The sequence below is a fragment of the Mastomys coucha genome, unplaced genomic scaffold (assembly GCF_008632895.1).
Source record: "Mastomys coucha isolate ucsf_1 unplaced genomic scaffold, UCSF_Mcou_1 pScaffold16, whole genome shotgun sequence".
NCBI lineage: Eukaryota > Metazoa > Chordata > Mammalia > Rodentia > Muridae > Mastomys > Mastomys coucha.
In genome coordinates, this window is record NW_022196898.1 from 42,506,786 (window position 1) to 42,526,426 (window position 19,641).

Sequence of the window (19,641 nt, forward strand, 5' to 3'; positions counted from 1 at the left end):
AGAGAGAGAGGGGAGGGAGGAGAGAGAGAAAGAGAGAGGGGGAGGGAAGAGAGAGAGAAAGGGGAGGGAGGATAGAGAGAGAGGGAGGGAAGAGAGAGAAAGAGAGAGAGGGGAGGGAGGAGAGAGAGAGGGGGGAGGGAGGAGAGAAAGAGGGGGGAGGGAAGAGAGAGAGAGAGAGAGAGGAGGGAAGAGAGAGAGAGAAATATGCGGTTTGGACGACCTATTGCAGAGGTGGTGTCCCTCCTGGATCAGGTTACTTCTAGACCTAAGAGTGGTTTGGAAGAGAGATCTTAAAAATAAATAACTAAACAAACAGACAGACAGACTGATGAACCGGCCCCAATACTGGAAGTGAAGACAAATGAGCTCTCCTAGGTACCCCTTAGACTGTACTTAGTGTATTTGTAGTAGATGACTACTACTAGTAGTTATCCAATACTAAAACACAGGCAGGGAGGAAATGGGAGCCTGAGTCACCCACCATCAACCTTTCTTCCTTGGGGGAAAGCACTCAGAGAGCATCAGGCTGTGATGGAAGAAAAAAAAAAAAAGGCTTTCCCCCCCCAGAATTCAAAAGAGAATCTATGCTGGTGCACACCTTTGATTCTAGCAGAGAGTTTGAGGCTAGGCTGGTCTTCAAATTAAGTTCCAAGCCAACCAGAGAGAGCTACACCAAAGGGGAGGGTGTCATGGAGAGACACTAAAATGACCCAACCCCCCTGGACTTAAATGAAAGTGAAACCCTTTTCTGGAAAAATAGTTGTGAAAGAAGAGGAAGTTGAAGAAACTGAGTCAGGTAACATTAGACACCAGATGGCAGGGCCTGCCAAGAGAAGCATGATCGATTCTCTTGGAGGCTGAAAATAATCTCAAGAAATTTGGAGCTATTGAAATTATCTGTAAACTGGGGGCGGGGTGGAGTATGATAGAGGCCAGTGGAAAGGCACAAATGATTTGCTTACTAGAAGGTTCCTTTTCAACCAACCTGATGTGAACTTTTAGAAGACCAGTAAGGTTATATACTTACAGGAATCATTTCTACAATCCATACTAGAGAAATTTCTCTAACTGTGCAGATCAAAAAAAAAAAAAAAAAAGGAAAGGAGACAGGCGGTGGTGGCACACGCCTTTAATCCCAGCACTTGGGAAACAGAGGCAGGTGGATTTCTGAGTTCGAGGCCAGCCTGGTCTACAGAGTGAGTTCCAGGACAGCCAAGGCTACACAGAGAAACCTTATCTTGGAAAAACAAACAAACAAACAAAAAAACAAAAGAAAGGCAAACAGGTGTGTTAGAGGTCTGTGGTTCAGAAGAGTGCGGAGCACGCATTGCCTAGCATGTGCGGAGGATTTGGCTCAGTAGAAAAGTATTCCCTGCCATACCTAGGGCTCTAGGTTCACCAGTTGGAGGAAGGGTGTCAGGGGAACACCTGCCTAGAAAAAAGAAAATAGCTGAAGACAGATGAATGGGAATAAGAGAATGTACAATGACTAGGAGCAGAAAAACATATTTGCTGAGGGGACCAGAAGGAGATGGAGCCTATAGCGTGAGCAAAGGAATGGGGAAGTAGTGGGAAGATAAAGGAAGTAGTGGGAAGATAAAGGGTGTTAAATATCAAGATAAACCGTACAATTTATATGTAGTCCAGTGTCTTAGTTAGGGTTTTACTGCTGTGAAGAGACACCATGACCAAGGCAAGGCAAGTCTTTTTTTTTTTTAAGACAGGGTTTCCTAGAACTCACTCTGTAGACAAGGCAGCCCTCGAACTCAGAGATCCACCTGCTTCTAGTTCAGAGGTTTAGTCCATCATCACCAAGGTGGGAGCATGGCAGCACCCAGGCAAGCACGGTACAGGAGGAGCTGAGAGTTCTGCATCTTCACCTGTTAGTGGAAGACTGACTTCCAGGCAGCTAGGATGAGAGTCTTAAAGCCCACACCCATAGAGACACACCTACTACAACAAGGCCATACTTCCAAATAGTGCCACTCCCTGGGCCAAGCATATTCAAACTAGGACATCCAGGCTGGTCCTCTCCATCCTTCAACCTCAGCCCCAGAGCATGAGCTTACAAGAGTACACCAAGACACCCCACTCACTGAAGGCTTTGGACAAGACGGCTGAGGCCTGGCAGAAGGCTAAGCTAGGTCTATATGACAGATGCAGTGGTAAGGCTTGATGAAGGTGGCCAGCCTTGCACACCAGGGCAATGCAAAGTAAAGGGGATTCTTAATCCCAAAGATGGAAGGAGGAAGACCAATGACCCAAACCACCTAGGCTAAATTAATTAAGGCAAGTTTTTTTATTCGTGGACATGAACTGACTCCCCTAAGGCAGGGTTTGAGAGGTCAGCATTGGATGTGAGGGAGATGAGACGAGGCTTTTATAGATCAGGGGCAGTGGCGTTCTAAAAGGGGGATTTGGTAGGCAAAATAGGCAGAGTTTTAGGAGTAGAACATAGGCACATCAAGTTAGTCCCTCCCAAAACAAAGACATGGCTGCAAGGTGGACATAACAAGATAGTCATAACAACAGGTAGTCATAGCGATGTTGTCATACAACCTTATGAAACAAAGGTAGGGTTGCAAGATGGTTATAAACAATTTTTTGAAACAAAGACATGATTGCCATTCCTGGAAGGGCAGGTACAGAACCATTTGTAGTTAAGACTATAGGTGGGATATACCCCAACCCTTGAGAAACAAAGATTTAATCATAAACAGGAACAAAACTAGGTTGTCTTTACAATTAAGATGGTTTTCAAGCCCAAGATGGAGGCAAGCTGGTTCCTCAGGACAGGAGACTATTACCTAGAAACTTTTCAGGATGTTTCTTATTGTTCAGCTCTTGAGTTTTACTTACATAGTTTATTATGGCTACTATTTATTTAATTTTTGGAAACAAGAGTCTCATTATGTGGCCAAGGCAAACCTCAGACTGACTATGTAACTCAGGCAGGCCTTAAATTCATGACAACCTTCCTGCCTCCTCCTCCTGTGTACTTAGATTACTGGTGTGAACCATCATGCCTAACTAAATTCGCAGTCTTTAACAATAATAGTTTATGCTAACACATTGGCTTTTCCTGACTGAGTTGAATTTCTATTTTTGGCATGGCTAGGAAAGATAATTTTTCAATATGGTCATGAATGAGCAAGGCACATAATCCTACCATGCAGAAAACTGAGGCAAGAAAACTGCCACAAATTCAATGCCAGCCTGGATTGCATAGTGAGTTCTGGGCTAACCTGGGCTCCAGAGTGAAAATGTGGTGGTTTGAATGAGAATTGTCCCTGTAGGCTCAAATGTTTGAATACTTGGTCCACAGTTAGTGAAACTGTTTGGCAAGGATTATGAGGTATGGCCTTGATGAAGAAAGTGTGTCACTGTGGACAAGGTTTGAAGTTTCCAAAGGCTCTGGCAACCTTCAGTATATCTGTCTCTGCCTCATGTTATGCATCAAGAGATGAGTTCTTGGCTCCAGCACGATGCTTGCCTGCCATGCTCCTCACCATGATGGTCACAGACTCGAATCCTTTGAAAGTGTAAGGCCCAAATAAACTCCTTCCTCTGTAAATTGCCTTGGTCATGGTGTCTTACAGAAATAGAAAAGTAAGGAAGGAAAACCCTGTCTGGAAAAATAAAGAAAGGTGATAGAGGAGTCTGGAAGGAAAGGAAGGAAGAGAGGGAAGGGGAAAGGAAGAGTGGGCCACAGTAATACTTCATATGCCCTTCCAACTTTGGGGTCTAAGACCTCCTGAACTAATAAAGTGAAAAAACAAAGCTGTAGAAATGAGGTTCTGGGAATGTAGAAACCAAGTTTTTGAGAATATAGAAACAAAGTTCTGGGAATGTAGAATTAAAGTAAAATAAGAGAGCCATATTCCAGCTCCTGTAAGTAGCAGCTTCAGACACTGAGAAGTTGTGTTTCAGAGACAGCCAAGAACATGCTGTAAAAACAAAGTTCTGATGGTCAGAATGTTGAGACAGAATGACCAGGCCATTCTGACTAAGCTAAGTAAGGCCAAAACAAAAATAGCTGGTGGTCGCAATGACATTAAGGTCCACGAAAACAAGATTAGCAATTCTCGGAAGAACCCCCCCAACCCCTCCCTGTGGTGAATTTCTAAAAAGACCACAAACTGTCACCCTGACTTTGCGACCAACAATATCCCACCCCCAACTACCTAGTTACTCAGCCCCTTCCCAGGGACTTTTCAAGGTCAGGTGCAGAGCTGGATAGGGAAGTTGGCTGACTAAGCCAAGAACAGCCTGAGCAAGCCAACCAATGCCTGATGAAATCCTTAGTCCTGTGTTCTACCAACCAGAGCAAGCCAGCTAGCCTTGTTGCAGAAATCTGCCCTCTGTAACGTATAAAAGATGTGTGCTTTCTAAGTTCAAGGTTGACCCCCCCCCCATGAGGGTGGGCAACTCCACGTATGTGGATCAATAAACCTCGTGTTATTGCAACGATCTACTGTCAATCTGTGTTCTCTGGGTTGAGCCAAGTTTATTACACTCCAAGGGTCTCCAAAAGGCATTTCCTTCCCCTCACCTATTGAGCATGTCTTCTCAGCTCTGCCTGGGAAGAAGAGCCATGGAGACCAGTGACCTCTAAGTACAGCCCCAATTCTGGAGTCAAGATACCATGTCTTTACCACCTCTGGAGAGCTGTAGTTCCAGCCAAGTCATCGCAGTTCTCTACAGTCTTCCATCTTCAGCTTCCTCTGGGAATTAAGAAGATGAGCCCAAGCTGGTTGTGGCGTCACACGCTCCTCGTCCCAACACTCAGGAGGAAGAGGCATCTCTGTGTTCCAGGTGAGCCAGGACTCCACAGTGAGACCCTGTCTTTAAAAAAAAAAAAAAAAAGCATTCATATTTTATATCCCTATTTTTATCCCTTTATTTATTTTTGGTGTCGTGGCCATCCCCTTGCCTCCATATCCTGAGCATTGGTATGACAGCTTGCCAAGCACACCAAGCTTATAGTAGTGTTATTCTTATGAACTCTTAAGGGCAGGTGTATTATGCTCTTTCTTTAGCTAGCAGATAACTCTTCAGAATGAAGAATTCCAAGCCACTTTTCCCAGCATCATTCTTGTCAAGGGAAAGACCCATCTGGAAGCTTCTTGCTCCCCCCACCACCACCACATCCTCTGTTGCCTTTGTTCTCCAGCACCCACCAGGGTATCTCTAATAACCTGGGCAACTAAATCCAGTATCTTCAAAGTTTTCAGTGTAAATTGAAAGTAAGGGTGTCCTTTGAAAGGAAAAAGCATAAAAGAAAGCCATATATCCCCAATTCTGATGGAATTAAAAGGAATAGGCTCTTTCCACATAATCATTTTTTTTTTCAGAGTTGTTAAAAAAACATTCTGAGGAGAGAGCCAGCTTTTCCCCACACACCCAAACAACAGCTGATCCACCTCCCATCTCTTCCCTTCTCCTGTCAATGGAGACAAGCTTGGCAACTGAATTCTACATGCACATCCCCAGCTCCTCAGGATTCCTCCAGCCTTCCCTGTCTACTGTGTCAGAGTTTTGGTGGAGTTGTACTGATTGATTGATTGATTTGCTTCATTCAGTTCTGCCTCTGAATTTTTTTTTTTTTTAGAAGTTTTCATTTCATACTGCAGAAGCAAGTTGACAGGCAGAAATAACAAACTGGGATGGGATGATAGCTCAGGCGGGAAAGCACTTACATTGCCAGTGTGAGGCCCTAAATTCAATTCCCCGGAGCCCAGTTAAAAAGTTGGGTGCAGTGTGTGCATGTCCTTGTAATCCCAGAGACCAAGAGATTACTGGAACTCGCTGGCCAGCTAGAGTAGCCTACTTGGTATTCTAGGTATTTGGGAGCACTGAGAGACTTTGTCTCAAAAATCAAAGGCGAGGAAGCCTCCTGAAAAGCCACAGCCATGGGCACACATGTAGGCACGTACACAAACAACACACATGAAGAGGTGGGGGGGCACTGGATTCAGAGATGAGACACCTGACAGAGCAGCTTTCGGCTCCTTTAAAAGAGAATCTGATCTTCCAGCCTCACTGACTTTGGGACCTGCTCCAGTGTCCCAAAGACAGCACTTTTTCCCAGAGGCCTCTAGTCAGTGAGCCCAGCTTCATAGGTGGGAAGGAGGGGGCTGGCAGTTTCTGCCCACTGCTGAACTCTCCTTAAGAGCTCTAGAGCTTCCCATTGGTAGGATCTGCACTGTGGCCTGAGGCCCAGCTTGTTTGATTTTGTTTCTCATGTCCATTTCAGTGAAAGGGATTGGGTCTGCACCAAAGACTCACTCTATCTGTCCCTACTTCCTCCGAAAAAAAAAGCATTATTTACCTGGTCTACCTGGTGAGTTCCAGGTGAGATCCAGGACAGCCAGAGCTATGTAGAGAGACCCTGTCTCAAAAAGAAAAGAAAGAAAAAGAATAAGAACCCCTTCTGGTACACACTTTTTGCAGAACTGCTCAGGAGGCTGAGGCAGGAGGACATCTTAAGCCCAAGAATTCAAAGTCAGGTTAGGTAACATAAGTGAGATTCTGGGTAAGAAACAAAAAACCTTCTGGATAGGGCAAGGTCGAGATAGGTTCTAGGAGGAGGTTGGCCCTTGTGTTAATCTTGTCCCTGAAGGTGAAGTGGGAGAGCCCTATCCTGCAACAATTTTAGGCAGAGAGATAGCAATGAACACAGAGAGCATGGAATTGGCTGGCTGTTATTAAGTTGCTTTGAGCCCTACCAGGAGATAATGGAAAGCTGAGAGCAGCTAATAAACACTGAGAATTAACTATGAGACCAGAGGGCCTCTTTGATAGCACACAAAGAGGCCCTTATCTACAACAGTGGGTGATTGCAAAACATCTGAAGACTAAACGCCCAACTCCAGAGTTCCCAGACCCATTTGCAATCAAGCTCAGGGTCCTGGGTGGGAAAGCCAGGAATCCCTAAGCACGGGATAAAGATCTAGGAGAGCACTGAAAATGTTTTGGTTACCTACTCTTGTCTGAGTCTTTTTTTTTTTTTTTTTTTTTTTTTTTTTTTTTTTTTTTTTTTGGTTTTTCGAGACAGGGTTTCTCTGTATAGCCCTGGCTGTCCTGGAACTCACTCTGTAGACCAGGCTGGCATCAAACTCAGAAATCCGCCTGCCTCTGCCAAGTGCTGGGATTAAAGGCGTGCGCCACCACTGCCCAGCCACTACTCTGAGTCTTAAGAGGGTTGCCTACTCTGGTCTGTCAAAAGCTAGCTCTCCCTCCCTCCACGGGAAGGAAACATTGCAGAGGCCTTCTCCTGCTCAGAATCTCTCTGGCTCACCAGAGTTCTAATTAAGGCTCAGTCGAGGCACAGTCCAGTGGGGCTATAGCAGGCCCTGTAAGAGGAGAAAGGGACTAGGCCTCAAAGTAGCCCAGTGATTAGAACTGAGAGGTAGCTGGGGACTCTGATGGAAGCAGGGGTAGGCCTTGAAAAGCTGTGAAAGCAGGCTCTACACTGTTAGGCCTCTGGACAAAAGGCTAACTGAAGTGCCTATCATTAACATATCAAAGGGAACACTGACCACCAGGCTCTCCCAGCGTCTCTCCTGGCTGATATACCTTGCCCCCTATCCTAAACACTCTCCTCTGCCTCTCTGATTTCTATATAATTTCAGCCATTTTGGTTGTGAGATCTCTTAGACACTTGGTCTCCAGCTCCTCTTTTAGTCCTCTTCTCTCTTTTCTTCTCACCTTTCCTCTCTTGCTCCCCACTCCCCTCTTCTCTTTTCTCTTCCTCTCTTGCTTTCCCCTCCCTCTTCATGGCCTAGTTCATTCTGAACCCTTTGAGATGTCTCTACCTCATATCTACAATAAATATCTTCTTCACCATTCATAGGAGCATCCTAGCCCTGTATAGTTTGTGTGTGTGTCTTTTTTGTTAACTCACTAAGCCCCTGAGGTTGTTTTATGTTTTATTTTATTTTATATTATTTTATTTTATTTGTGTGTGTGTGTGTGTGTGTGTGTGTGTGTGTGTGTACCTGCATGTATGTCTGTGTACCAAAAGAGACAGCAGATGCCCCAGAACTGGGGTTACAGGTGGTTGTGAGCTACCATGTACCTAGCTGGATTAAGATGGTGCTTAACTGCCAAACCATCTCTCCAGAATCCCTGGAATAGATTTTTGATGATTTAGAGAATGAAATGTAAACGTGCCTGAGTGAAAACTGATATCAGTGTAAACCACACTTCTCTTGGGTCTATTGTTTGTTTTTGTTTGTTTGTTTTTCTTTTGGGGGAGTTTTTCGAGACAGGGTTTCTCTGTGTAGGCTTGGCTTTCCTGGAACTCACTCTGTAGACCAGCCTGACCTCAAACTCAGAAATCCGCCTGCCTCTGCCTCCCAAGTGCTGAGATTAAAGGTATGTGCCAGCCGTGTTTTTGTTTTTTAAGACTGGGTTTCATGTAGCCCAGACTGGTCTCAAGCTCACTAAGTAGCTGAAGGATGGCCTTAAAATCCCAATCTTCCTGCCTCTACTTCTCAGGTGCTGGGCTGAACAGACGCGCACCAACACTGTGGATGGCATCGCTCTTGGAGAAGAATTAACACTGGTAAGGATACCCCAGGGAGCCCTGCAAACAGAGGAAGTGGCCTCCCATGATGAGAGAAAGTCAAATACCCAAACAGTCTAGTAACTGGGGAAAGAAAAGACAAAATACTCCATGGAAGTATGCAGACCAGGGTTGAGCTCAGGATGCCAGCCCTATCAAGGAATGCTCCACAGAATTACAGCTGTGATTGCTAGTGCCCCAGGAATGCGCTGGGAAGAGAAGCAGCCACAGCGCCAAGAAGCTCACTGTAGCTTCTCTCTGCAAGTTAGAGCAGAGAGGAGGCTGCACGGTCTCTAGCCTGGCCCCTATGTAGCAGCAGAGATGGTCTGGTGAGATAGGAGCTGCTTTTGGCAGCATTACCAGAACCCTGGGGCGGGGGGGGGGGGGGGGGGGGGGGGGGTGTCACAATTACCATAGCGATTAGTAGGACTAGAATGGCAGCCAGAGGAGTCTGACAATATGGACAGGGATAAATGGTTAATAGGACCATCTCTCACAGCAAAACAGATGGGGAGCTAGACAAGGATACTGCTGAAAACGTAAAGGGCTTGCCGCACAAACTTGGGCACCTTAGTTTGGATCCTCAGCTCCCAGAAGAAAAGGAAGACCAGACTGGGTATTGGGGTGGATGGGTGGTATAGTGATGAACCTGGCTGCCTCCCGGAAACTCAAGCACAGCAGCAGATACCTATTACCCCAGCAGGGGGGATGCTGGGACAAGCACCATCCCTGAGGCTTGCTGGTCAGTCAACCTCAGTTAATTGGCAAGCCCTAGATTCAGAGACAGATGGTATCTCAAATATAAGGTGAAGAACAATTGAGGAAGGTGACCTCTAACCTCCATGCACATGCATGTGCATCCCCTAACCCCCCAAGCACACACATTAAAAAGCAAAGCAAGCAAGGATGGGTGGGCAGAAAGCTGAGCAGAGATCCTGAGTTTTTGTTTGCTTATTTTTTTAACTCATACTCCCTGGGTTAGCCTCATGACCTGAGTCACTTTTCAGACCTCAAACTCATTGAGTGCTGGACTGTTTGTGAAGACTGGCAACACCAGTAATGTATGAGCAATGCATTACTGATTTGCTCTCCATCCTTCCAAAATGGGACTTGTGATATTTCCTCTTTAAGATACACAGGAGAGCCAAGCAGTGGTGGCACACGCCTTTAATTCCAGCACTTGGGAGGCAGAGGCAGGTGGATTTCTGAGTTCGAGGTCAGCCTGGTCTACAAAGTGAGTTCCAGGACAGCCAGGGCTATACAGAGAAACCCTGTCTCAACAAACCAAAAAATAAAAAAAATAAAAATAAAAAAAGATACACAGGACAGCCGGGCACATGCCTTTAATCCCAGCACTTGGGAGGCGGAGTTCAAGGCCAGCCTGGACTACAGAGTGAGTTCCAGGACAGCCAGGGCTACACAGAGAAACCCTATCTCAAAAAAAAAAAAAAAAAAAAAAAAAAAGGAAAAAAGAAAAAAAAATACAGGAGAGGAGACACAGGCATTTGGAGGGTTGCTGGACATCTGAACGGTCACTGATACCTAGAACCCCACTGGGCATGGTAACAAACAACACCCTAGCCAAAGGCTGGCTCCCCTACTTACAACAATCCTGCTAGGATTTCTCGTGAATGGCGTAGTACTTACTAATGAGTTAGGCTGAGCAAAAGTAGCTGGTATTGTAAAATATATGACCTCCTGGATACGGAAGTGAGTGGGGTCTGCAACATTGGTCACATTTTGAAGAATCCAGTACTTATGGGACATCTGTTTCAAGGTAAAAGGTGCCATTACTGCCAGGTGTTATGGCACATGTCTGTGATCCCAGAGACAGAGGCAGGAGGATCTGTGCAATTTCCAGGTCTCTTCCACAGCTACATAGTAAGACCCTGACTCAAACAAACAGAGACAAGCTGCTGCACCTCAAGGCCCCTGTCAGAAAAAAAAAGAATTCATAGTGCTTGGTAGGACCCTTTAAGTTCTGAAGGCAGCCCCTTCCCTCACCAGAAACTCTGCTCTGATCTATATACTCAGTCACTCAAAAGACTGATACTCGGGAACTAGTGATGGCTCTGTGGGTGAAGGCACCTGCCTTTGAAGCTTGGCAGACTCAGCTTACTTCCCAGAACCCACATAAAGGAAGATGGAGAGAACTCTTCATGAAGCTGTGCTCTGACTTCCTAGAGACTTTGTGCTTCCTGGTTTTGCAGGGTTAGAAATCCTAGTCCCCAAAGGCAAGTGGCACACGTTGAAAGACATTCTATGGCTGCCACTTGGACGTTTTGAACTCTGTGTAGATAGGATTATCAGGCAAGAAGAAAAACAGCCATGTTGTCAGGGGTAAAGAGCCTCTCATCAGAAAAGAAAAGAAAAAGAAAGAAAGAAAAGCCAGGCAGTGGTGGCATATGCCTTTAATCCCAGAACTTGGGAGGCAGAGGCAGGTGGATTTCTGAGTCCAAGGCCAGCCTGGTTTACAGAGTAAGTTCCAGGACAGCCAGGGTGACACAGAGAAACCCTGTCTCTAGAGAGAGGGGGCAGGGGGAGGCAAGGCTGCTATTACATAAACAAAGGAACGTGTAGCGACACACGTTCTTAGTGCTCTGATGCCTAAGTGTGACCATGAGTATCAACGTAAGCAGGAAGTCCAGGCTGCAAAGGGGATCTTAGACCCTCAGGAATTAGTTTTGACCCTGGCATCTGATCCACCATGGAGGCAAAACCTGGCTTAAGGAGACTTTAGAGAAGTTAATGAGGAAGCTGGGCATGGTGGTATATGCCTGTAAGCCCAGCATTTAAGAGACTGAGGCAGGAGGACTGCTAAAAGTTTGAGGCCAGGCTAGTCTCAGCTAGGCATGAGACCCAGTCATTGTTTCCCCATTTCCTACCACCTTCCAAAAAAAGAAGAAGAGGAAAGAGTACCCAACAATCTACTAACTTTCTTCATCTCTCCTTTATGTTTTCCCACAAGAAGAAAAAGCCAGGAAAGCCCATCAAATACAGAGAACTGAACCTCCATGACACAAAGGGTGGACTGGAGTAGCCATAGTTATGCCTGTGTTGGATTAGCATTAAGAAAGAACATAATTTTGGGGCCAGCAAGATGTCTCAGCAGGTAAAACTTGACAGCTTGAGATCAATCCTCAGGATCCACATGGTAGAAGGAAAGAATACACTTCTGCAAGCTATCCTCAGACTCCATACATGTACATGGCACACACATCCTTGAATTCACACAAACACACACACACACACACACACACACACACACACACATAACATAAATGTAAAATATATATATATATAATAAGAGAAACACATGTGCCAGGAGGTGGTGGCACACACCTTTAAGTCCAATACTCGGGAGGCAGAGCCAGGCAGATGTCTGAGTCTGAGCCCAGCCTGATCTATAGAGTTCCAAGTCAGCCAGGGCTACACAGAGAACCTCTGTTTTGAAAAACTATGGGTGGCGGGGAGAGAGAGGGAGGGGTAGGGGAAGAAGGAGAGAGAGAGAGAGAGAGAGAGAGAGAGAGAGAGAGAGAGGGGTATTTGGTATTTGGGTTGGGTGTGATAGAGCACACTTGTAACTCCAGCGCATTTGTGTTTGAGGCAGGAGGACTGTGAAGCCAGCTTCCCCCATACACACACACCACACCACACACACCACACCACACCACACACACCAAGGAGGACAGTACTCTTTGTCTGGAATGTCCTTATCTCGCTTCTTCCAAAGCAACTGTGTCCAAATTTACTATCGTGTTCAAGTCAAGACTGCATTCTTCCCACCCACACCTCAGAAACTAATAGACATGGTGTGCACACCCAGGCCTGGTCACTTCTGAAGACCGTGAGACTACTCTGACAGCTTTGCCCTATTTCCATGGGGTTGACTGACAGATTCAAAATGATTCTCTGCCTCATCCATCCAGCTGCTTTTGCTCTTAGCTATCATTCCATGACCCCTAGCAAACCTCTTGCTGCGTTCCAGTGGTCCAGTGAAAAAAATTAATGAAATTTCCAAGAGAGAGAAAACAAGAAAATGACATCATATATATTTTTAGTTTTTGTTTTATTTTTGCTTTTGAACAGGGTTTCTCTGTGTAGCCCTGGCTGTCCTGGAACTTACTTTGTAGACTAGGCTGGGCTTGAACTCAGAAATCTGCCTGCCTTTGCAGGGGTTAAAGGTTTCTGCCATCATACCAGAATAAAACTACAAATATGTATATGTGTGTATGCACAATGCAATTATGAGTAGGTGTGTACAAATAGTTTACTGGTAGAGCTCTGCTCACATGTGCGGGGTTCTGAATCTAGTCCCTGGCACCAAGGGAAAAGACATGTATGTAGATGAGAGCTAATAGAAGACAGGCATAATAAAGGAACCTGGTATTGTGAAAGAATTGTAAGTCAGCCTTTTACCTGTCCTTATTGTTGGGAGGTCTGGACAGATGGCTCAGTGGTTAAAAATACTGGCTAATCTTCCCAGGTACTTGTTGTTTGGATCCCAGCACCCCATGATGACCTATAACTACTTGTCAGTCCATTTCCAGGGGATTTTATGCCATCTTCTGGCCTCTATAGATACTACATGTGATGCATAGACATAGATGCAGGCAAAACACCCATACACATATAAAACAAGAAAATTAGGAGCTAGAGAGATAGCTCAGCAATTAAGAGCACTGACTGCTCTTCCAGAGGACCTGGGTTCAATTCCAAGAACCTATATGGCAGCTCACACCTGTTAGGAACTCCAGTTCTGACACGCTCACACATACATGCATGCAGGCAAAATATTAATGCACATAAAATAAAAATAAATTCTATGTGTCTGTGTATGTATATACATACATACACACATGTATACATATATACATATATACACACATATATATGTATTCATATATATATATATATATAAATTAAAGAAACTTAGCAGGGAATATATCTAAAATGGTGTTTTTGTTTTTTTGTTTTTTCGAGACAGGGTTTCTCTGTATAGCCTAGGCTGTTCTGGAACTCACTCTGTAGACCAGGCTGGCCTCAAACTCAGAAATCCACCTGCCTCTGCCTCTCAAGTGCTGGGATTAAAGGCACACACCACCACGCTTTCTAGGAGGGTTTTAAAACATATTACAGAATAAAAACAATGGTATTATTTCTAAATCTACCTTCTGCTCTTTTTATTTGTTTCATTATTGTTTTGAGACAACAAAAGGCTAGCCTTGAACTTGTAATTCTCCTGCTGGTGCCTCCCCAAACTGCTGGGATCTAAGGCTCATCACACTAAGGGGAAAAAAAAAAAAAAAGCTCCTTTTTGACTCCCAGCAAATCCCCGGGCCAATTGAAACATGCCTTTAATCCCAGTACTTGGGAGCAGAAGCAAGTGGATCTCTGTGAGTCCACGGATGGTCTACAGAGTGAGTTCCAGGACATCCAGAACCACATAGAAAAAGCTCTATCTCAAAAAAAAAAATTTTTTTTAAGTAAGTAAATAAATTGTGGCAGCAGCACACACCTTTAATCCCAGCACTTGGAAGGCAGAGGCAGGCAAATCTCTGAGTTTGAGGCCAGCCTGGTCTACAGAGTGAGTTCTGGGACAGCCAGGGCTACACAGAGAACCAACCCTGTCTAGAAAAATCAAAACCAAAGTTAAATGAAAAATCTTTAAAATATTGGCTGAGGTTCAAGATACAATGAAGTTAGTCAAGAAACATGTTTATGAGGTACCTGCTGCTTGCTGAGGACTGTGTGTGCATTAATTTTCTTTAGTTACTACAACAAATCATCACAACTTTAGTTGCTTTAAAAACCCACACACTTATTATCTCACATTTCTGGCCAAAAATCCTAGCTTCCCACTTTCAACAAGGCTCTGTACAGTCTGAAGGCTCTGAGGAGGACTGGCTTCCTCGTTTCTCCACATTCCTTGGCTCCTGGCCCTTTTAAACAGCTTTAAAGCCGGCAAGGTAGCATTGTTAAGTTAAGGAGGAGGTCATTAGCCTCGGGCAGTCTCCATATTTCGAGTTCCTATGTAGTAACAAACTGTAACCTAACTTAGCATGTAAGCAAACCAAATCCTAATTTAGGAGAACGAAGGAGCCGAGTCTCAGTTAATCACAGGCTACCAACTTGTCACACAATGCCCAAATAAGGCACACACCTGCCCCTGGCCAATCAAGTGATTTTTCTAATTTGCTTCTGTGGGCAGCCTATAAAAGCCCGAATGTCTTCTAGCCCTGAGTGCTTCCTCATTCACAAATTGGTCTTTGCTCAAATAAGCTCTACTAAATTTAATAGGCTGATATATTCAGAAGCATCCTTAAATTTGACGGAGCCTTCTCTGAGTATGAAGTGCCTTTCTCTTTCCAGAATAATCTCCCATCTCAAGATGCCTTTCTTTTTTATTTTTTCTTTTTATTTTTTTGAGACAGGGTTTCTCTGTATAGCCCTGGCTGTCCTGGAACTCACTCTGTAGACCAGGCTGGCCTCGAACTCAGAAATCCACCTGCCTCTGTCTCCCAAGTGCTGGGATTAAAGGCGTGAGCGACCACTGCCTGGCCTTTCCTTTTTTCTAGATAGGGTTTCAAATGTAGCCTGAGGTTGCCATGAACCCACCATGTTTCCCAGGCTAGCCTTGAACTTGTGGCAATCCTCCTGCCTGAGCCTCTCAAATGCTGGAATTACAGGCATGGGCTACCAAACCTAAGTTCAAAATCTTTAACCTACTCATACCTTGACAATACCTTTTGTCTTGTAGGATCACAAATGAAGAGCCTCCTGGGTTTAGGCTGGTGACCACTCTTGGAGGACAATAGTTTACATTATTGTTGTGATACAGAAGGTAAGACCTCAGTTCCTGGCTGGGCAGTGGTGGCACACGCCTTTAATCCAGCACTTGGGAGGCAGAGGCCGAGGCCAGCCTGATCTACAAAGTGAGTTAGTTCCAGAACAGCCAAGGCTACATAGAGAAACCCTGTCTGGGTGATGGGGGTGGGACAAGATCTCAGTTCCTGGTTGTGTGGTGGTGCAACCTGTAATCACAACACTTGGAAGGCTGAGGCAGGACAATTTTGGCAAGTTCAATGCTAGCTTCTTTCTGTCTCAAGAACAACTTTCTTCTTCCCTTTCTTCTTCTTCTTCTTCTTCTTCTTCTTCTTCTTCTTCTTCTTCTTCTTCTTCTTCTTCTTCTTCTTCTTCTTCTCCTCTTCCTCCTCCTTCTGCCTCTGCCTATTCTTTTTCTCCTTCTTTCCTTTCTTCCTCCCTCCCTCCTTCCCTTCCTTCCTTTCTTTCTTCCTTTCTTCCTTTCTTTCTTTCTTTCTTTCTTTCTTTCTTCCTTTCTCCCTCTTCTTGTTCTTCCTCTTGCTCTTTTCCCCTCCCCCCTCGTGTGTGTGTGTGTGTGTGTGTGTGTGTGAGGTCTCATTATGTAGCCCTGGCTGGCCTCAAACTCAAGGGAGGGAAGTGCATCACATGGAGATTGTATTATAAAAGGCAAGGCAAAAACCACAGGTAGATTAATAAATATATTCAGAGGCTGATAACAGCAATAAAGATATCTTTTTAAAAGTAAGACCAGGAGGACCAGATTAGGTAGGGGGTGGGGTGGGGTGGGGTGGGGTGTTCCTCTGTGGAGATAGCTTTGAGCTAAAGCCTGAAAGACTGGAAGATACTGACTGGCACCTTTGGTCCTGTGCCTCTGGTAGTTAAGGCCTGTTGATTCAAGAAGTTAGTTTTTCCTAGAATTCAGCTTTATCCTCCACAATTATGAGCTATATGAAGCAGACTAGCACCAATGTATAAAGTAAATATTGACTTATTGCCCACCTCCTCAGGCAGCTGAACTTCTCAAGACTTTTTGAATTTCAAGTCAAAACTGAGAAGCTGTAGGGCTTACCTAATTCCAGCTCTCAGGAGACTGAGGCAGGAGGATTGGTACAAGGTTGAGGTTAGGCTGAACTACAGAGGAAGACCCTACTTCAAAAACCAAAGCAAGTGACAATGTAAAAAAAGTTAAGGCACTCAGCTGCCAAACCTGATGACCTCAGTTTGACAACCTGAATTTGATCCCCGGGACCCACACGGTGGAAGGAGAGAACCAACTCCTACAATTTGTCCTCTGACCTCCACCTGTACATGGTGGCATACCTCCTCCCACAAATAAATACATAAATGCAATGATCTAAATCCCCTCCCCTTTAAAAGTAGAGCTTTTTGTTTGGGGGTGTGTAAAAGCAGCCAGGCTGGAGAGATGCCTCAGTGGAACACTGGCTTCTCTTGCAGAGGACCTGAGTTCAGTTTTTCAGCGCCCACACTACAACACACCATCATCTGTAACTCTAGTTCCAAAGGATCCAACACACCATCATCTGTAACTCTAGTTCCAAAGGATCCGATGCGCTCTTCTGGCCTCTGGCTTCTTTGGGCACTTCCTTGCATGTGGTGCACAGACTTATCACACACACAATAAATCTAGAAGAAGGAAGGGGGGGGGGGAGAAAAGGAAGAAGAACGAACTTGTCTCTAGGATTAGAAACAGAACCCAGAAGTGTTTGTGGTTGTGGTCTGTCATTAAACCCCAAAGACCACAATGATGGAGACCCAACAGGGAGCTGTTAAAGCTTGGCCACTGGAGTTTAAATTTGGGCAGAATGGTTCCAAACACTCTTCAGAAAGTCCTGTTAAGCATTCCTCTGTTGAGCTCTGATTGCTTGCTATATTCTAGATGCAGGGAAACTGGGAACTGGGGCCTGGATTCTTCTAGGAAGTGGGTCGGTCGCACTGGTCTTTCACATCCCATAGCGCACCTAGAGCGGTGGAACCCTGGGGCAGCAGAGCAGCAGAGCATCTGGGCTTTCCCAGGAGAAAGTTGTCCCTTCCCTGGGGCTGTAACAGGGAGGGTTTTCTGCAGATTAAAGACAAAGATTGGTATCAGGGATGAAGCCAGCTAGTTAAATAAAAATAACAAAAAGTTTGCAAAAGTTCTTGACCCCACTAACAAAATGCTTTTCTTCTTTGGTTCTCAGGGAAGGGAGAGGCTCTTACCCTGGAATGTCTAGAAATTTCACCACGGCATGCTTTATGTCTTGTCTCTCTGGGCTGGCCTTTGTTTCCTCTGAAAATAATCTCTTCATTTGAGGGCTATGATGTAGTTCAGAGATAGAGCACTGTGTATCATGGGAGAGGCCCTGGCTTTCTTCCTTTGCACCAGAAAGGGGGGGAAAATCTTATTTCAAATCCAAATGTATTTGAGTACAAACATGAATTAGATGCATTTAATATGCAAATAAGCATATATAAATTAAATATCAAAGTTGTGTGATTTAAAATTTTTACTCAGAATTTTTTTTCTCTTTGGAAAATAGCTTATTAAAGTATGTTTGGCATATGGTAAAGCTTCAAGTGTAAAGTGTACTGTGGGAAAGTCCCCATGTGTGTATGCATCTATGGAATCCCTCCTACACGCAAGATAGCAAGTGTAGAATTTGGAGGTGCAGGGTGGATCTATTTTGCCTGAGTTTTGACCTCTTATTAGCTCACAAATTTGTACTCTGAGTAATGAAACAAGATGAGTCACTTACAAAAAAAAAAAATTCTGCGAAAGTAGTCAGGAAAGAAAACCAACGTGCTACCCACCCGCTTGGCAGGTGCTCACTAGCTCATTAACAGCAATCTTGTCACTACACGGTTGTCTCTTTCTCTCTTCACTGAACACAGGGCTCAGCAGGAATGCAGAGGGCTGAGAAAGTGCTCAGTGGGAATTCTGGGCCAGCTCGCAGCAGCAGCGGCGGCGGCGGCGGCGGCGGCGGCGGCGGCGGCGGCAGCGGCAGCAGCAGCAGCAGTGGCAGCTCCACAGCAGCGGTGGCTGTTCCACTGCTTCGTGTGGAAGCAGGAGGGATTTCTGCCCTTGGCTCCCCCAGTAGCTCTGGCTCTTGCTTGAGGTTACTAGGCATGAGGTCTTTCTTATTTCAATATTCCCTGTGGCGAGGAGAAAAAGGACCTCTTTTATCCTGCCAGTCTATCCCCCTAGCATCTAGACCAAAGTCCTGTTCTTCACCACGATTCAGGCATCTTTATTGAATTGCCACACTGTTTCAGGCTCAAGGTATGGAGCAGAAGTCTTAATAGTGGATTTTATCTGATTAGGGCACAAAGTAGGTGCATTGGGCTTCCCCAGCATGTCACCTCTCTGTCCCAGAGTTCCTGTCTCCACTTCTCACAGCCCTCATCACCCAAATATAAAGAGTGACTCTTTGCTTGGAATTATACCAGAAACTAGCAATTAGGAAACCCAGATGGGCATTGTGGCTCACACCTGTAAGATCAGAGGACTGCTGTGAATTAGAGCAAGCTGGGCTACTGAGAGGAGCCCTATCTCAAAATAACCAAGCCAGGGGGACTGGAGAAATGCCTCAGTGGTTCATGCTGTTTCCCAGGCTCACTTCTTAGACCCACATGGAAACTCACAACCTAGAGACTGGGACTCCAGTTCCAGGCGATCTGATGCCCTCTTCTGACTGACTTCCTGGACATCAAGCACGCATGTGACACACATACATACATACATACATACATACATACATACTAACTATAGCAAAACAAGCACATATATAAAGTAAATAAAACCTAAAGTAAAACCAAAATCACCTATAACAATAAGATGGCAAAGGCCTACGAGTTCACCAGAATAGATTTATCAGCTGACAACAAAGATTTAGCCACTTGTTCAGTTATAAAGTACCCATCACAGTTCCACTTGATTCAATGCCCTCTTCTGGCCTCTGAAGGCACCAGGTGCCCATGTGGTGCACAGACATACACGAAGGCAAAACACCATAAACATCAAACAAAATAATGATGATATTTTTCTAAAAGATTTATTTGTTATATATAAGTACACTGTAGCTATCTTCAGACACACCATAAAAGGGCATCAGATTTCATTATGGATGATTGTGAGCCAACACGTGGTTGCTGGGATTTAAACTCAGGACCTCTGAAAGAACAGTCAGTGCTCTTAACTGCTGAGCCATTTCTCCAGCCCCAATAGTGATAATATTAGTCATAAAACCAAA

The 19,641-nt window shown here is 45.0% G+C and overlaps 1 long non-coding RNA gene across 1 annotated transcript; it reads left to right on the top strand.

Moving 5' to 3' along the window:
* Positions 1-2,489: 2,489 nt before the first annotated feature.
* On the top strand, positions 2,490-18,619 carry LOC116093376. Its single transcript, XR_004119699.1, has 5 exons — positions 2,490-2,642; positions 4,574-4,815; positions 8,503-8,569; positions 15,330-15,413; positions 18,284-18,619. It is a non-coding gene; the product is annotated as an uncharacterized LOC116093376 (long non-coding RNA).
* Positions 18,620-19,641: the final 1,022 nt, after the last annotated feature.